The following is a 17,802-nucleotide window of genomic DNA, read 5'->3' as shown; positions in this document are numbered from 1 at the left end:
ATTCTTCGTTCCATGGGTACGACCAGGACATTCCTTTTGGGGGACCGCCGGGGGGGACTTTTCATGCTAACTATTTTGGTGGTAGCTCCTTTGGTGCAGATGGTGCAGGTTCCAGTGGTGGAGCAGGTGGGTCCTCACGGATGGACCAGGATGAGGATGAGTAGCCAGCTGGGCTAGCTTCGAGCCAATGAGGACATTGTCTGATTTTGGCTTGGGGAGATTTTTGGATTTGGTATATATTTCTTCTTCCTTTTTCTTTATTTTTGTTTATTTTTGGTGTGTTTTGTTAGTTTAGATTTATTGCTTTTTAGATTAGTTTATTGCTTTCCTTATATGAAAAATACAAAAAAATTAAAAAAACAAAAAATAAAAAAATACGAACCAATGAACTGTAAATCATGCTTCCCTGTGCCCCATACTTGAGGAAAAATTGTTTTGATTCTTGGTATTTGATTTTGAGCATTGTGGATTTGTTGATCATGATTTGAAGTTTAATTACTTGGATTCCTAAACATGCGTCAATTTTGTCCAACTACATGTGAATATAGTGCTTGACTAGTTGATTTGGTTAGGAATGTGTGTTTAGTTCCTGGTATGTCAATGAATTTGAGTATTGGTTTGCAACTATGAGTAGTGTTTCATGGCTCACTATTATGCACATGTGGAGGACGAAGGCATTTGTTCTTTTAGGTAGCCTTCAGATTTATTTAGATACATTTGTTCCCTTCTTGCTACCCATGTTGTTGCCTTGACTTTTTATTGTTTTTAGCCACATTGCAAGCCATATTTGCCCCATTGGTTACTAGTCCCAAGCTTGGCTTGGGGGAGCTATTAGTGAGTGAGGTGAGGGAGTTTGTAGTGTGCACATTATTTGCACAATTTGGGTGAGTTTGAGAAGTTATTTGTTCTTGATCATATTTTTGTTTTGATGAGTTTTATTGTGTATATATTTGAAAAATAAAAGTGTGATGGAAAAGAAAAAAAGAGAAGTTCAAGAAAAAAAATGAGAAAATAAAAAAAAGAAAGTGAACTTCTAGAAAAAAAAGAAAAAAATGAAAAAAAGAGCAAAAAGAAAAAAATGTTTAATGTTCAAATGTTCTAAGTGAAGGTTGATCAAAAGAAAAAAATAAAGTTGAGTTTCAATGAAAATATTTCAAGTATAATAGTAAAGTTTGTTTGTTCACTCAAGTTCTACATTGTTATATTTTTTATGAGTGAATTTGTAAGTGTTGGGATTGTTTATATTATTTGGAGTTATATTTGGTGGATTTGTGTTGGAGTTAGTTTTGTTGGAGATGTTTATGATCATTATATTTGATCATGGGTTATTTAGGATTTGGCTCCCTTTTAGCATAGCTTTTCTCTCACATATTCCCAAATTTATCTTACCCTTTCACCCTAGCCTTACATTACAAGCTTAAAAGACCTTTTGACCTTGTGCATAGAGTTGTGTAAATGTGAAAGTGTTGTTTATCAATGCAAGTTATGACTTGACATATTCCGAGTCGACTATTAGGTTGAGTGTATGTCTTTTTAAACACACGAGTGTTGTGAGTTTGGGAGGGCATTGTTCACATTAAAGGGGTTGGGATGGTGTAGGGAATATTTCAAGCATTATGATAATCCCAAACTTGAACCCCACTGTGATCATACACTAAAGTACGGTGGCGTTCCAAAGGGAAAGACAAAGAGCAAAAAGAGTCGCCAACAAGTTTTAGGAACTTGTAAACCCAAAAGACAATCCAAAAGGACCATCAACTACTCCATAAGGTCTTGAACCAAATAGGGTCCGGGGATGAGGGTACGAATCCAATCTACAAAAGAAAGGATCCGCCCTATAAAATAGGCCTCTACTTTGTTCCGCTCGTATTCATGCGCGCTTTTCGAATAACATACAAACATTATATTAAACCTACCCTGTTTATCTATGTTGGTTGAAATTTAATGCACAAATAAGACTATTATTGGCGATCACTTGAGTTAAAATCACATTAGCCTAAACCAAATTAATAATTATCTTATTAAGCGTGATTTCAAGTACAAATTCCCTTTAAACCTGCATAAAAGGCGTGATCAAGCAATAACAATAAAATATATCAAGCAACATAAGAATAAACAACAATAATAATCATGATAATAACATGATAAGGCATAATAAAGCTTAATAATAATAGCAAGATCCTAGGCATGATACTAATAAGATTAATAACAAATCCTAGCATGTCACTAAGCAATAAAGATCAAAGCTTTAAACCTAACATGGCACTAACATGATAACATGATATTAGAAATAAGTAAAGGCACCCTAAACATGATACTAGAAAGCATTAAATAACATCCTAACATGATACTAGGAATTGAACATCCTAACATGATACTAGGAATCATAAAACAATAATAAGCATGCTTTCGACATTGAAAGAGAGAAATAAGATTGCATACTTTGAAGCCTCGTACCTCTTTCTAATAACAAAATACACAAGTTAGTAAACTTCAATGAAAATAATAAAGAACAATTAAAGAATTAAATTAAAATCAAATTAAATAAAGTTTTGACTAGTTTTGGACCAAACCCTCAGAAATTGTCAAACCTTGCACGTCTAGGGCGAAGGCAACTTCAAACCTGGCTAAGAGACTCTAAGTCTTGCGAATGCGGAATATTGTATTTGTAAAAAGCTAGTTTAGAAAGAGAGGGAGAAAGAAAGCATATATTCTCAAGAGGGAAAAGAGAGAATTAAGGAAGAATTGAAAGAGAATTGATAATAATTGATGATTCTGAAAACAAGGATTCGGACGCTATTTATAATGAAAATAGTCCTGAAAATCATAGAATTTGATAAGGAATAAAACTCCACGCTGTCGCCAGGAATTAACTCTGTCGCGACGCGACAATGTTTGTCGCGAGGCGACAGGGTCTGTCGCGTGGCGACAGACTTGTCGTTTGGCGATAACCTGTATTAGCGAGTTTTCCTTCACGCGGAATCCGATCTTTAATCAACTTGATCTACGGAATCCGTACAGAAGATATTTTTAAGATAACAAAACAATTTTTTATTTCAAATAAAAACCTTTTAAAGATAATTAATTATTAAATCTAATAATATTAGAATTAAAAAGAACTTTCTAGAAACTTCTAGAAAACTATAATTAATCCTAATAATTTTAGGAATAATAATTAATATTGGGCCCTCCTCTAGATCATTGGGCCGTATTAAAATAATTAACCAGGCCCAGTTTAGTATTTTGGCCATAACTTCCTCAATATTCAACGGAATCGGGCTTATAATATATCGTTGGAAAGGTCTTTTCGAGCCCCATCCAACTACACCATTATTGGACCCTAATTATGGACCAAACTAAACTGGTTCGGCTATTTTCAAATAAATAAAGTCATTTTCAAAAACAGAGAGAAAAGAATTTAATTAAAACTAAACCGCAACACTGGACTTTCAAATCACTTTCACCTAATTCGATAATAACACAACGTGCAAGGCATTCATCACTGGGTTTGGTTTTGGGGAGACACAAATGGGTGTCTACAGATGGAGAGCGATCGAGTACATCTTTACTCGCCACATAAATGAGAGTTGAGTGTGTGAGCACTAGTCTTGAATTCTATATGCTCTTGTGGTTTGCTCTACTTGACAATTGTTGGGGAGGAAGGGTGTTTAGATGGATAGGATTGGTTGATTTTGAAGCATGTTCACTCGATTTGCCTTGAATCGTTTGTGCTTGATTTTTATATTGGGGTGAGGCGTGTTTTATTGTTCATTGAGGAGCTCTTTGCTTAGTGATAACTTGTTATTTGATATGATTTTAGGGTGATTTTGATGCCTTGTTTACTCGATATATTGGAATTTTGGTTCACATCTATTCTATTTTCATTCAATTTTTGTGTATCCCTTGCTTCACGGGTTGTTAGTGTTTTTGTTGAGATTGTAGGTCTAAAAACGATCATTTGAGGCATATGGATGATAAACCAAGGATAGAAGCCGTGACAATGGAGCAAAATCAAGGTAAATGTGAAGAGAAGGGCCTAGAAGACCTTGCACGGACATGCCATGTCCTGCACGGCCGTGCAGGACAGTCCCAGCCAAACCAAGCTACTGCCCGATTTGGCACGGACGTGCAAGGCTTCAGCACGTCCGTGCATCTCAGCCAGCACGTCCGTGCCATAAACTGCACGGCCGTGCAGTTAGCCTGGCCAAAACTGAGCTACTGCCCGAATCTGCACGTCCGTGCTTAGGGTGGCACGTCCGTGCCACCTTGGCTGCACGTCCGTGCCACCCCTGGCACGTCCGTGCGCACCTGCAGAAAATCCCGACTCTTGTTTTCTCCGTCCTTTTTTTATTTGAGGGTTATATAAATACCCCATTAGACTCTATTGTACGACATCCAAGTTTTCCGAGCTTCCTCTTAGTTTGTAGTTGTAGAAACATAAATACTCTCAAATCATTAGTTAGATTTCAATTATTAGTTTGGAATTCTCAATCTCAATCATTGTAGAAGACAAGTTCCTCCATTGTTATTCAATTTCAAGCTTCAATTAGTATTGTCTCCAATCTTTTTCTACTTAATTTCTGATTTCATTTGCTTTTGCATGTCATTTAAATCTTCTTAAGTTCTTGGTAATTTGTTATTGGATGATAGTTATTTCAATCGTTAACCACTTTCCCCCAATTATTGAAGTAGTTAGAACCCTAATTGTTGATTGCATGTTGATAAATATGAGTTGTGAGTAGTCTTTTTGCTAAGGGTTGGGTGAAGCTCAACCTTTTGGGTTAGTTATGCAAATATGGGAGAAACATTGATGTTTGTATTGCAATTAAATTGATTATATGAGATTGCTTGTTAGTTCTTCATGATAGGATTAGCTACCATTGACTTAGGAGCTTGATAGCAGGATATGCCTAATTTGACATGGAAGTGTAAATTGAGTATGTCATTACTTATTGTAATTTGATTATGTATCATCTATTGTTAGACTAATGAGGAATCTAAGTTTAGTAGTGTGAGTTGTTTTCTTATTGCATGAGGTTGATTTTACATATAGTCCTTGCTATAGCTTGTCTATTTTACTCCCGTTTGCCTAATTGCCTTGGTTGAGTGGATCCCATTCCCTAGTGTCTTTAATCCATTGATTTAGAGCCATAGTTTGTTTGTCTACTTGACGAAACCCAATTCACCATTGACTTTGAATTAGCTTAAGTGTTAAGATCTTTAGCAACCATATCCCGTTCCTTGAGGACCGAACTCTTACTTGTCATTATGCTTGGTTTGTAAGGTGTTTGTTAATAAATGTGTTTGATTGAGTGTGGAATGAGCGACCGTTCTAACGCCCATCAAAATGGCGCCGTTGCCGGGGAACGGTGTTGTTGATTGCTAATTGATTACTTGAGTCTAGTTCACCATAAACCATAAAAATTTCAAAAAGAATTGTTTCTTTTTGGCTACACTTGTAGCCTTGGTACTAATTGTGTTTGTTGAGAGTGTATGCGCAGAACTCATAACAGGATCTTGGTACCTTACGATCCCGAGATTGAGCAAACTTATAGAAGGAGAAAAAGAGCCGGTTCTAGGCCGTTCAATACTCCCCCAACTAGAGAGACCAATTTCGAGGAGGATCGAGATCAAATGGGTGACGCGGAACCACCACCTCAAAGACCTTTAAAGGAGTTGGGAACTCCGGGAGCTTATAGAGCTTCAAGCGGCATTGCTCCACCCGTCACTCAAGCCAATGACTTCGAGATTCGGCCCGCGATGATAAATTTGATTGAAAGGAGGCAATATAGTGGAGCAAAACATGAGAGTCCTCTTGCATACTTGAACGAGTTCGAGAAATATTGCAACACAATCAAGGTAAATGGGGTAACTCAAGAGTTTGTGAGACTAAAGCTATTTCCTTTTTCTTTGATAGGAAGGGCTCTTGAATGGCTTGAGAAGGAGGTGAGGCCTAACTCCTTGAGAACTTTGGACGAGGTCACCACGACTTTCTTAGGGAAATTCTATTCTCAAAAGAAGACGGCCGAGGCAAGGGCTTTGATCCAAGGCTTCCGTCAAAGGGCTAGTGAAACCATATATGAGGCATGGGAACGATACAAAGAATATCAAAGGGAGTGTCCTCATCATGGCATTCCATCATATCAAGTGCTTCAAATTTTCTATGGGGGATTGAGCCCACAAGGAAAGACTAGCTTGGATGCGGGAGCGGGTGGCCCGATTATGAACAAAACGGAGGAGCAAGTCATCGAGATAATTGAGGATGTGGTGAGACACCACATGGATTGGCAGGAAGGAGAGAGGGAGTCTTTAAGCAAAGGAGGGAATGTGGTCTACTCCATCGATCACCTCAACGCCATCAATAATTTGACATCTCAAATAGCCAATCTTGGCAAGGAGATGACATCTATCAAGGCAAAGCTAGAGAATTCCACTTCACAACAAGAGCATCCCTCCCAATCTAAGGGGAGAGGTATGAATTCTAACTCTTCTCCTTCTACATCTAATAACATGCCACATGGGTGTTTGTTTTGTGAAAATTGTGGGTCATATGACCATGATACCTCTTCTTGTAATTATGATTCCCAACCCCAATCCCATTATGAAGAGGGTAATGATAATGAAAATGAACAAGTCAATGCTTTGTCTTATGATAATAGACCTAGGAATGACAATCAAAGATATTTACCACCTAATCGAAGGGAACAAGGGGGAAATGCTTATAACCAAAGAGGAAATGATTATGATTACCATAACCAAAACCAATGGGGTAATAGGAACCAAAGGGACCAAAATCCCCAAGGAAACTACAACCAACAAGGTGGTTATGGTAACCATAACCATAATAATCAAGGGAATTATGGCAATCAAGGCCAATATCACCAAGGGGGGAACTCTAATAATAGGAATAATTGGAACAACAATAATAATAGAGGTTTTTCTAATCAAAATGCTTCCAATTCAAATGTGAGAGGTAATAGAGCTCCCCAAGATAACTATTATGCCCAAGCATCACCTAGTAAGTCTAATCTAGAGGAAATGATGGAAAGTCAAACCAAAATGTTCAACACTTTCATGGCCACGAGTGACAAGAAGTTTAATGAAGTAATGACTCATAATAAAATGCTTGAAACTCAAATTTCACAATTGGCCAATGCTTTGAAGGAAGGGGCTAGCACTTCCAAACTTCCACCCCAAGGACTAGATCCTAAGAGGCCCGTTAATGCCATATCTACTAGGAGTGGAGAGGTGTTGGAAGAGAGTGTTCCTAAGAAAAGCAATGAGAAAGTGAACATGAGTGAGCCTCCCCTTGAGAGTGATTGTGAGCAAGAAAAAGAGAAAAATCAAGAGAGTGAAAGAGAAAAAGAATGTGAGAAAGAAAAAGAATGTGAAAAAGAGAATGATTTTGAAAAAGAGAGTCAAGAGAAAAGAGAAAAAGAGAGGGAAACAAAACAATTGCAAAAGCTACCATATCCTCATAAATTTGTTAGAAACAAATTAGATGTGCAATTTGGAAAGTTTCTTGAGACATTGAAGCAAATTCATCTTTCAATTCCTTTTACCGATGCTATCAAGCAAATGCCTAATTATGCTAGGTTTTTAAAAGACATTTTGAGTGGAAGGAGAAAGTGTGAATTGGTTGAAACGGTGAATCTCACCGAGAATTGTAGTGCAATTATCATGAACAAGATGCCACCCAAGTTGAAAGACCCCGGTAACTTTTCTATCCCGTGTGCAATATACAAGATGCAAATTGATAATGCTTTGTGTGACCTAGGGGGCTAGTGTTAGCCTAATGCCATACTCGGTATACCAAAGATTTGGGATAGGGGAACTTCTACCCGCCAACATCACCCTACAATTGGCCGATCGCTCTATTAAATTCCCAAAGGGTAAGGTAGAGGATGTTCCTCTAAGGGTAGGAAAGTTTGTAATCCCGGTGGATTTTGTTGTGTTAGAGATGGACGAAGATGTTAACATTCCAATAATTCTAGGAAGACCTTTTCTTGCTACTTCGGGTGCTTTAATAGATGTTAAAAGTGCTAAAATTTCACTAAAAGTAGGAGATGAGGTAATAGAATTTGACTTGAATGAGAGCATGAAATATCCAAGCTCTAATCTTGATAATTGCATGATGATTGATACTATTGATTCTATTGTAACTTCCATGCATGAGCACTTGCTCACTACTAATGATGCCCTTGAGAATGTCCTTTTGAACAAGGAAAAGATAGGTGACCAAAGCAAAGAGATGGCATTGTATGAAGAGATGCTTGAAGGAAGTACGGAATCAAGCGATGAGCAAGTGTGCATGGGAATCACAACACATGATGCATTAGAAGTAGCTACCTCAAGAGAAGGTAAGGGTGTTCCAATGGTAGAGTTGAAACCTCTACCATCACACCTAAGGTATGAGTTTTTGGGCCCCAATTCAACTTTTCCGGTTATTGTGAATTCTTCTTTGAATGAGTGCCAAACTCAAATGTTATGTGGTGTTTTGAGAGACCACCAAGGTGCTTTAGGCTATACCATAGATAACCTCAAAGGTATTAGTCCGGCTTTATGTATGCACCACATAACACTTGAGGAGGGTGCTAAGCCTTCCATTGAGAGGCAAAGGAAACTCAATCCTCAAATGGGGGAGGTGGTGAAGAAAGAAATCACCAAACTCCTTGATGCCGGCATCATCTTCCCCATTTCGAGTTCTAGATGGATTTCCCCCGTTCATGTGGTCCCTAAAAAGGGAGGAATGACCGTAGTTGAAAATGAGAATGGTGATCTCATTTCAATTAGAACGGTGACCGATTGGAGGATGTGCATAGACTATAGACGTCTAAATGCATCCACCAACAAGGATCATTTTCCTCTCCCTTTTATCGACCAAATGCTTGAAAGACTAACCAAGCACAAGTATTATTGCTTTCTTGATGGTTATTCGGGTTTCTTTCAAATCCCTATAAACCCGGATGACCAAGAGAAAACAACTTTTACTTGTCCCTATGGAACTTTTGCATATAGGAGGATGCCCTTCGGGCTTTGCAACGCACCGGCAACCTTCCAAAGATGCATGATGAGTATTTTTGGGGACATGCTTGAAGCCGAAATGGAAGTTTTCATGGATGACTTCTCGGTAGGGGGCCTTTCATTCGAGGATTGTTTGTCCAACTTGGGCAAGTGCTTGGCAAGATGTGATAAGGTCAATTTGGTTTTGAATTGGGAAAAATGCCACTTTTTGGTGGAAGAGGGAATTGTCCTTGGTCACAAGATTTCAAGCAAGGGGATTGAGGTTGACAAGGCCAAAGTCGAAGTGATAGAGAAGCTACCGCCACCAATCAATGTGAGAGGAGTAAGGTCATTTTTGGGGCATGCCGGGTTCTATAGAAGATTCATCAAGGATTTCTCACAAATTGCTAGACCCCTAAATGCTCTTCTTCAAAAGGATGCCATCTTTATTTTTGATGAAAAGTGTCTCCAAGCTTTCAACAAATTAAAGGAGGCTTTAATCTCAACTCCAATTGTGCAAGGGCCAAGATGGGATTTGCCATTTGAACTTATGTGCAATGCAAGTGATGTTGCGATTGGAGGAGTATTGGGGCAAAGGATAGAGAAGAAGCTTCACGTGATTTACTACATGTCTAAGACCTTGAATGAAGCTCAACGGAACTACACCACAACGGAGAAAGAGTTTCTTGCCGTGGTTCATGCTTTTGAGAAGTTTTAGAACTACCTCATTGGTTCCAAAACTATTGTTTATACCGATCACGCAGCCATTAGGTACCTTATTGCAAAGAAAGAATCCAAGCCACGTCTTCTTCGGTGGGTCCTATCTCTCCAACAATTTGATGTTGAAATCCGTGATAAAAAGGGGGCCGAGAATGTGGTTGCGGACCATCTTTCCCGACTAGAGAATGTGCAAGCTAGCGATGATGAAATCCCTATATGTGATGAATAGAGAGATGATGTGCTTTACATTTTGAATGAAAATGAGCTTCCTTGGTTCGCCGACTTGGTGAACTACTTGGCTTGTGGAGAATGCCCACCCGTTTCTCCAAGAATCAAAGGAAGAAGCTAAAAAGGGAAGCAAGACATTATGTATGGGATGATCCCATTCTCTACAAACGAGGAGTAGATGGTTTGCTCCGTAGGTGTGTCCCGGATGAACAAGTGCAAGGAGTGCTCAAGATGTGCCATTCCGATTCATGTGGAGGGCATATGGGAGCCAACAAAACTACATTGAAAATCTTGCATAGCGGTTTATGGTGGCCTCACATTTTCAAGGACGCTTGGGGATTTGTGAAGACTTGTGACCGGTGTCAACGAACCGGCAACATATCCAAGCGCAATGAGATGCCCCAACAATCGATTCTTGAGCTTGAGGTATTTGATGTATGGGGTATGGATTTCATGGGGCCATTCCCAAATTCTCATGGAAATCAATACATCCTTGTGGCGGTCGACTATGTATCAAAATGGGTGGAAGCCATTGCCTCCCCAACTAATGACCACAAGGTTGTCATGAAGATGTTCAAAAAAGTCATATTTCCAAGATTCGGCATTCCAAGGGCGGTGGTGAGTGACAATGGTTCACATTTTGTTCATAGTGCTTTTCAAAAGATGCTAAGAAAGCACGGGGTCCACCAAAGATTCGGCCTTACCTATCATCCACAAACAAGTGGACAAGCGGAAATGTCTAACCGTCAAATAAAGCTAATCCTCGAGAAGACGGTTGCTAAGAATAGGAAGGATTGGTCGGAAAAGCTTGATGACGCTCTATGGGCATATAGAACGGCGTGCAAGACCCCAATAGGCACAACTCCATACCGGCTAGTGTATGGAAAATCTTGTCATCTACCGGTGGAGCTTGAGCACCGAACCCAATGGGCGATCAAGAAGATTAATTTCGACTTGGCTAGCGCGGGAGAGCAAGAATGGCTTGATTTACATGAGCTTGAAGAGCTAAGGTTGGAAGCCTATGAGTGTGCTAGCAACTATAAGAATCGCACTAAGGATTGCCACGACCGGAACATTGAAAAGAAAGCATTTCAAAAGGACGATAAGGTACTCCTCTACAACTCTAGGATGAAATTGTTTCCCGGGAAACTTTTATCAAGGTGGAGTGGACCTTTTGTCGTCAAGGAAGTGTTTCCTCATGGAGCGGTGGAAGTTTGGGATATGGACGGCAAGAGATTTTTCAAGGTGAATGGGCATCGCCTCAAGCTTTACTACGAGGGTGCTCATGTGGGTGTTTTAGAATCAACTCAATGTAATCTTATCTCCTGAGTGTGGAGGTCGTCAAGCTAGTGACGTTAAAAGAGCGCTTCCGGGAGGCAACCCGAGTTTCTCAACTCTCTCTCTCAATAAGCTATTACTTAATTTCCATCACTCTTACTATTACTAACTTTTCTCTCAATGTCTTTTGTAGGTGTTGATGAAAAGAGAAGTAAGAAAAGGCTTTTGTGAAAGTGAAGTAGTAAACAATTTTATTAATAATAATAATAATGGTGATAATAATAATTTTATTACTATTATTATGTCTTACTATTATATATATAAAAAAAAAGGGGGAATAAAGTACAGCATCAGGTCTGCACGGACGTGCAGAACATCGCACGTCCGTGCAGAATCAGGCAGGAACTCCAAAGATTGCTTCGAAGTTAGGCACGGACGTGCCAAAATCAGCACGTCCGTGCGTACAATTTAGCACGTCCGTGCCAAATCAGGCAGGAACTTGTTTCGAAACTGCACGTCCGTGCCAAATTTGGCACGTCCGTGCAGCCTCGATTTCGGCTGTAAAAACCACGGTTTAAACCTAAAAAAAAAAAATTTCACTTTCACTCCTCTTCTCACGATTTTCCCCTCTTTCTCTCTCTAAAAACTCCTCTTCTCCTCTTTCAAAACCCACTCAAATCCTCATTCTCACCCAAATTTTCACCCAAATTCAACTCTTTTCACAAAAATCTTCACTCCTTTTCACCTATTTCACAAATTACTACCTCCTTCTATCACATTTAACCCCAAAAATCACCCAAACTACTCAAACCCTAACCTTGAAAATTGATTTGGGGGTTTTCTTTGGGAGATAAATTTGGAGCAATTGGTTGAAGGAGTAAGTTCAAGGAAGCAAAGGGAAGGTTAGAAAGGTTCATTTGCGGGTTTTACACCCATGATAAGCTCGGTATAATCGTTCCTCCCTTTAACTATTTTTATGCTTGAATTCTTGGATTTTTGCATGAAATTGCTTATGAAAGTTTGTTGAAATTGGTTATGAGTGATTGATAATTGATAATTGCCAAGTGTAGACACCCATTTGTGTCTCCCCAAAACCAAACCCAGTGATGAATGTCTTTCACGTCGAACCATAATCGAATAAGGTGAAAGTGTGAAAAGTCAAGTGTTGCGGTTAGTTTTTATTAAAATCCTTCTTTCTGTTTTCGAAAACCAATTCTATTTTATAAAAACGTCCATTTCAGTTTATTTTGGTCCATGATAAGGGTCCAATAATAGTATAGATGGATGGGCCTCGAAGAGACCTTTCCAACGATATATTATGAGCCCAATTCCGATGAATAATGAGGAAGTTATGGCCAAAACACTAAACTGGGCCCGGTTAAGTATTTTAATACGGCCCAATGATCTAGAGGAGGGCCCAATATTAATTATTATTCCTAAAATTATTAGGATTAATTATAGTTTTCTAGAAGTTTCTAGAAAGTTCCTTTTAATTCTAATATTGTTAGATTTAATAATTAATTATCTTTAAAAGATTTTTATTTGGAATAAAATATTGTTTTGTTATCTTAAAAATATATATTTTATCTTCTGTACGGATTCCGTAGATCAAGTTGGTTAAAGATCGGATTCCGCGTGAAGAAAAACGCGCTAATACAGGCTGTCGCCAAACGACAAGTCTGTCGCCGCGCGACAGACCTTGTCGCGTCGCGACAGAGTTGATTCCTGGCGATAGCGTGGAGTTTTATTCCTTATCAAATTCTATGATTTTCCGGACTATTTTCATTATAAATAGCGTCCGAATTCCTGTTTTCAGAATCATCAATTACTATCATTCTTCCTGAATTCTCTCTTTTCTCTCTTGAGCAATATTTGCTTTCTTTCTCCCTCTCTTTCTAAACAAGCTTTTTACAAACACAATTCCGCATTCACAAGACTTAGAATCATCTAGCCAAGTTCGGAGTTGCCTTCGCCCTAGACGTGCAAGGTTAATAATTTCTGAGGGTTTGGTCCAAAACTAGTCAAAACTTTATTTAATTTGATTTCAATTTAATTCTTTAATTGTTCTTTATTATTTTCATTGAAGTTTACTAACTTGTGTATTTTGTTATTAGAAAGAGGTACGAGGCTTCAAAGTAAGTAGATTAGCTTACTTCCTATTTCTTTCACAATGTAGATTGCATGCTTATTATTGTTTAATATTCCTAGTATCATATTAGGATGTTATTTTATGCTTTCTAGTGTCATGTTTAGGGTGCTTTTACTTATTTCTAATATCATGTTAGTGCCATGTTAGGTTTAAAACTTTGATCTTTATTGTTTAGTGACATGCTAGGATTTGTTATTAATCTTATTAGTATCATGCCTAGGATCTTGCTATTATTATCAAGCTTTATTATTGTTATCATGATTATTATTATTATTTAATATTGTTTATTATTATGTTGCTTGATATATACTATTGTTATTGCTTGATCACACCTTTTATGCATGTTTAAAGGGAATTTGTACTTGAAATCACGCTTAATAAGATAATTAATAATTTGGTTTAGACTAATGTGATTTTAATTCAAGTGATCGCCAATAATAGTATTATTTGTGCATTAATTTCAACCAACATAGATAAACAGGGTAGGTTTAATATAATGTTTGTATGTTATTCGAAAAGCGCACATGAATACGAGCAGAACAAAGTAGAGGCCTATTTTATAGGGCGGGTCCTTTCTTTTGTAGATTGGATTCGTACCCTCATCCCCGAGCCCTATTTGGTTCAAGACCTTATGGAGTAGTTGATGGTCCTTTTGGATTGTCTTTTGGGTTTACAAGTTCCTAAAACTTGTTGGCGACTCTTTTTTGCTCTTTGTCTTTCCCTTTGGAACGCCACCGTACTTTAGTGTATGATCACAGTGGGGTTCAAGTTTGGGGTTATCATAATGCTTGAAATATTCCCTACACCAAGTATTATAGAGTTTGAATGAATATTGGTGTGTTTTGAAAAATTGAATTTTTGTAAGTGAGGTTGAGGAATTTATTTTCATACATGACAAAGCATGCTTGTTTGAGTAAATTGTTGTGTTGGATTTGTTGATTCTAGTGCATAATTTTGATATTAGAATTGTTGTGGTTGTGCTTGGATTAAGTCTTAGTGGCTTGGTGATTTGCTTGTTTTAGGTGGGAGACTTAGAGCTTGGCTTGATTGTGTTGTAATTATTGGCCTTGTTTGAGCTTTGGTTGTGTTTAGTGGACCTAGTGCCTATTGTGTGTTTATTGTGTTGATTATTTGGTTGTGGTTCGTTTGATTGCATTGCATAAATCCGACCATGTCTAGAAGAAATCGACCTAGAAACACGGACTCTAGGTACCGCAACCCCTCTCCTCCTCCTCCCGTTGGTCCACCACAAGTGGATACAATGGGCATAATTTTCAATGACGAAACTTTTGCAAACAATTTCGTAAGAAATAGTAGGAGGAGAATTAGGCCGACCAAATTCTACAGTGAGGAGGTAGCCGAGTCCTTAGGGGTGGGGGAAGACATAAGAATGCTATTCGAGGGATGTGGCCTAGGTAGTTGGCTAGACTTGCATGCCTTGACCTACAAGAGATTAACTCTTGAATTCCTCTCCACCCTCCAAGTCCAACGGGACACAACTAGGAACCCCCGCCGTATCTCCTTCCAACTCATGAACACCCCCTATACCATGACCATCAATAGGGTGAACCAAGCGTTCGGGTGGCCTACGAACGGAACCATTGGGGCAAAGGATAGGCCACCCCGTAGCTATAACGCAGGTGAGTTTTGGAGGAAGATCACCGGCCTCTTTAACTACAACCCCAGGACCGATAAGGCCACGGCCATTATCCACCCCGCATTTAGGTTGTCACAGCGCACCATAGCGAACACGACGTTCGCTAGAGGTGACAGTTCGGGGGTAGTGTCCACTAGGGAGCTTCACTTCCTATGGAACTTGAGTATGGGTAGTTCGGCCCTAGATGTAGGGTCCTGGTTTGTAGACCACCTAGAGGATGTTGCCACCGAGTCCGGTAACATCACCATAGGTGGTATGATCACTATTATTGCTGCTGCTCTTAATCTTGATTTTGCAGATCAGCAGGTTTGCCCAGGAGCGACGCGGATCGATATGCAGTCGCTTAGGACAATGAGGTGGGTGGAGGACGTCGAGGGGCCACACCCCTACCTGTGGCACGCCAGTTGCCGGTCCTACGCCTACCTCCCCGACCCGGAGCGGACCTTCATCTACGACGAGACCAACTGGATCTTCGAGAGAGACCACGATTGGGCTCCCGGCGATGAAGACGATGAAGAGGAGAAAGAGCAAGGAGAGCAGCAGCAACCTCCACAACAACCTCCACAACAACAATTCCAACAACAACAACAATACGATCACCAACAAGGGTACCAACAAGGGTACCAAGGTCAAGGCATGGGTGAGGGCAACCCACCCCTCACCTTCGAGCAGCAAATGCATTTGATGAACCAAGGGTTCAACCGGATGACCACCGAGTTCGAGACTATGAGAAAGTCTCACGAAGATATGAGGTCCTCCTACGACAACATGAGGACAAGCTTCGAAGGACTTCGGTCGGAATTGGGTGAGTTCCGAAATGCCTACCGACATTGGTACCCCGGGGGCTCAAGCTCCCAAGGAGGACCAAACCAATGAGTTAGTCTCTTTTTCCCCTTTCTTGTGCTTTTATTGTTTTAACATTGGGGACAATGTTTATGATAGCTTGGGGGGGAGTCTTTCTCTTTGGTTTTGTTGATTGGTTCTTGTTTGTGCTTGATTGGTGATTACCTTGCATGTTGTTTGTTTCTTCCCCTAACATCCAAACCCCTTAACATCCAAATTTGCTCCCTTTGAAATCCAATGCCCTAAATCCAAATCTCTTAATGTGTGAATACTTTTCTTCTCTCCTCTCTTCATTTAGTTGTATAGTTGTGTTCTATTTTTTTTTATGCTTAGCTTAGTTCTCCTAACTCGCTATCTTAAAAAAAATAAAAAAAAATAAAAAAAATAAAAAAAACCGAAAAATAGCCCTTGGATGAGACTCAAATGACGATGCTTATACGATTTGCTTGCTTGACTCTTGAGTGATGAGTAAAGTTCTTTTAGAAGGGTGTGTGCAAGAGTTGGGGTCATTTAGAGGCTTATTAATCTCGATTGCACTAGTGTATATGAAATGAAAACCGATGAATGCTCAATTGCACGTCTAGCATAGGATATTGTCTAATTTGCCCAAAGTAGGATATGTTTGAATCAAATTGCGGTCCCTTGTGCCCTTGGTGTGTCTCCCTTCCTCCCCGAAACGAAATTCTGCTAGGGAATTAGTTCTATGTGTATCTTGTGTAATAAGTGGCATAATAAGCCACATGTTTTGAATAAAAGAAAGAGCCGCTCAAAGTTAAAAGAGGCGAGGGCAATTAAAAAAAAAAAATATAGGAAAAGAGTGGAGAAGTAAAAAAAAAAAACTCCTCCAAAATCCTCAAAATTTTCACTTTTTCTATTCTAGAGGTCAATTTGTGGATGCCTCCCACACACTTTCTATTTTGAAGTTTCTTGTGTAAATTCCCGAATTAGAGCGTAGTTGAAAGGGCTTGGGAGTGCATTTTGGGAGGTGGACTTGCATTTTGAGATTTTATAACCGAAAAAGGGCTTTGCAACTTTGGAATATCTAGACGTGCTCTAATGAACTAGTAAAAGGTATAACGAAGTATCCTAGGCAACCTTGCTTAGTTCGCCTCTCTACCCCCAACTTAGGTGCACATTTGTATGAATGGTAATTCTTGAAAGTTGCTCACTTGTCTTGCTTGTGTTTTGCATCCCGATGAGTTGACTTGGGCAATAAAAATATTGGTTTTGTGTGTTTTGACCACTTTGAGAGCAACAATGTGCTATGTTAGTTGGTGTGGTTTGTGTGAGTTGTGGGTTAAGCTCAAGGGAAACCCTCATGAGATAAAAACTCATCCTCTTAGGCGACTTAGGGGTTTAAATTGCTTTCACTTGTGCTAAAAGTGTTTATGGTTCTTGCCATGCGGATTCGTGTTTGTGTTTTCTCTCCTTGGTTTGATCATTAGCAAGTAATCTTCCTTCTTGATTTGACATGTTTGTTTTGCTCGAGGACTAGCAAAAACTTAGCTTGGGGGGATTTGATAACTTGTTATTTGATATGATTTTAGGGTGATTTTGATGCCTTGTTTACTTGATATATTGGCATTTTGGTTCACTTCTATCCTATTTTCATTCAATTTTTGTGTATCCCTTGCTTCACGGGTTGTTAGTGTTTTTGTTGAGATTGTAGGTCTAAAAACGATCATTTGAGGCATATGGATGATAAACCAAGGATAGAAGCCGTGACAATGGAGCAAAATCAAGGTAAATGTGAAGAGAAGGGCCTAGAAGACCCTGCACGGACGTGCCATGTCCTGCACGGCCGTGCAGGACAGTCCCAGCCAAACCAAGCTACTGCCCGATTTGGCACGGACGTGCAAGGCTTCAGCACGTCCGTGCATCTCAGCCAGCACGTCCGTGCCATAAACTGCACGGCCGTGCAGTT

At 39.4% G+C, this 17,802-nt stretch overlaps 1 non-coding gene across 1 annotated transcript; it reads right to left on the bottom strand.

The window, feature by feature from the left end:
• Positions 1-6,028: 6,028 nt before the first annotated feature.
• On the bottom strand, positions 6,029-6,134 carry LOC145621654 (small nucleolar RNA R71). Its single transcript, XR_014108475.1, has one exon. It is a non-coding gene; the product is annotated as a small nucleolar RNA R71 (small nucleolar RNA).
• Positions 6,135-17,802: the final 11,668 nt, after the last annotated feature.

The sequence above is a fragment of the Chenopodium album genome, chromosome 27 (assembly GCF_948465745.1).
Source record: "Chenopodium album chromosome 27, dcCheAlbu1.1, whole genome shotgun sequence".
In the NCBI taxonomy this organism is placed as follows: Eukaryota; Viridiplantae; Streptophyta; class Magnoliopsida; order Caryophyllales; family Amaranthaceae; genus Chenopodium; species Chenopodium album.
Note: the sequence above shows the minus strand (reverse complement) of the source record. Positions and strands in the feature narration are given on the sequence as shown.